Source organism: Bison bison, unplaced genomic scaffold (genome assembly GCF_000754665.1).
Source record: "Bison bison bison isolate TAMUID 2011002044 unplaced genomic scaffold, Bison_UMD1.0 scf7180017864535, whole genome shotgun sequence".
Lineage (NCBI taxonomy): Eukaryota > Metazoa > Chordata > Mammalia > Artiodactyla > Bovidae > Bison > Bison bison.
The window spans coordinates 203,393-205,544 of NW_011495084.1; positions in this window are offsets into that span (position 1 = coordinate 203,393).

Genomic DNA, 2,152 nt, shown 5'->3' on the forward strand with positions numbered 1-2,152 from the left:
CAAAGTCTGGTTTCCACTTTTCTGGGCAAATGTTTTTTAAAATGTATTCTGTTTTTAAAATCAACTCTGTTGTGGGATTTTTAAGGAAGGATGTAACTGGGTTCTCATCTGCTCCCTAGCTGGATGGCACACACTTCATCTCCCTCTATGGCATTCTTTCATCCTGGCTCACAGACTCTGTAAGCCTGCTGCCTCCCCCTTTCTGAATTTTCCAGACCCCAAGTGGGAAATCAGGTTTTTACTTGTAACACAAGATGATGGTATGGGAATCTCTTCTGCAAAGTGGCCAACTCATCTGGCTTCTAGCTGGAGGTAAGGCACCAGTCATACTTGGGGTGGGGGTTCTATCATATCTGATATCCCCCTACTTTGTCCTTGCCTGGGAGGTTGAGGATGGTGACCATTGGGGACAGGGATCTCTCGCACTCTCCCTCTTGTCCCCAGACCTTTGCTCTCCTCTGACTTGGGTTTCAATCTCTCTTCTCTGGAGGAAAATTCAGTTGGTTAAGTTTTCTTGAAAACTGTTCTCTTTATGCCAGCACCAGTGGCCTTTAAGCTATAACCTCAAGAATTGCATTTTCATTCCTTTATCACAAACATTTATACCACAGCAAGGACAATTTACTTGCTCCTTGGAAGGAAAGTTATGACCAACCTAGACAGCATATTCAAAAGCAGAGACATTACTTTGTCAACAAAGGTCCGTCTAGTCAAGGTATGGTTTTTCCAGTGGTCAAGTATGGATGTGAGAGTTGGACTGTAAAGAAAGCTGAGCACAGAAGAATTGATGCTTTTGAACTGTGGTGTTGGAGAAGACTCTTGAGAGTCCCTTACTGCAAGGAGATCCAACCAGTCCATTCTGAAGGAGATCGGTCCTGGGTGTTCACCAGTCCTGGGACTGATGTTGAAGCTGAAACTCCAATATTTTTGCCACATGATGCAAAGAGCTGAGTCATTTGAAAAGACCCTGATGCTGGGAAAGATTGAAAGTGGGAGGAGAAGGGGACAACAGAGGATGAGATAGTTGGATGGCATCACCGACTCAATGGACATAAGTTTGGGTAAACTCCGGGAATTGGTGATAGACAGGGAAGCCTGGCGTGCTGCAATTCATGGAGTTGCAAAGAGTCAGACATGACTGAGAGACTGAACTGAAGGACAATTAATTTAATATTCTGATAAAGTATCTTACTATAATAACCTCCACTTATTAAACATCCCTTTTGCATCAGAAATTACAACAAGCACTTTCAGATAAACAATAACTCCACGAGATAGTTATTACGTTTTGTTTTTTACTTTTGCTTTGTTGTGGCGCTTGGGACCTATGTTGTGTCATGCAAGATCTTTTGTTGTGGTGCATGGACTCTCTCATATGGAGCAGTGGGCAGGCTCAATAGCTGTGGTGCTCAGGTTTAGTTGCTCTGCTGGCACGTGGGCTCTGAGTTCCCTGACCAGGGATTGAAACTAACTTCCCTGCATTTCAAGGCAGATTCTCAACCACTGGACTACCAGGGAAGTCCCAGATATTACTTTTAAATACCCATTTTACAGATGAGAAACTGAGTTCAGAGAACATTGTCACTCAACTAGAGTTGGAAGAGTTGCCCCTGTTATGAGGCAACTGACACAGCTTCTGGGAACCTAAGAGTTTCCAGTTTTTGGAGGGATCAGGTAGAAAGAAAAGACAAATGTTAATTCTACTTACAAAGATGTAATTTTCCAAATTGTTTTAAGTCATAATTAGCTTGAGGGAAAGGATTTTCTTATGTTGGGAAAACACTAACTTAAACCAGTAATATTTTAGAAAAAAACAATAAAATTTATAAGCATATTTTCCAGTTCACTCAGCAACTAGTCCTTTTTGTTAATGGTTTTATGAAGGCATCAGGTTTTCCATTAGGACTCTATAATTTCTTACAAAGTTTAGCTCTTCATTTGAAACTTATCAGAAATCTGTACTTGTCAAAAGTCCTTCCTATGGATCTTCTTGAAAATGAAGCACTTTTACAAACACATCTTAGTACAGCAACAACTGTCTGTGAATGATGAAAGACTTTTGCATACATGTGCATGCTGCACAGGTTAATAAACTGTTTTTCTCTTGTTCATCTGTCTTATATCAATTGAATTTCCCAGGTCTCAGCCAGCG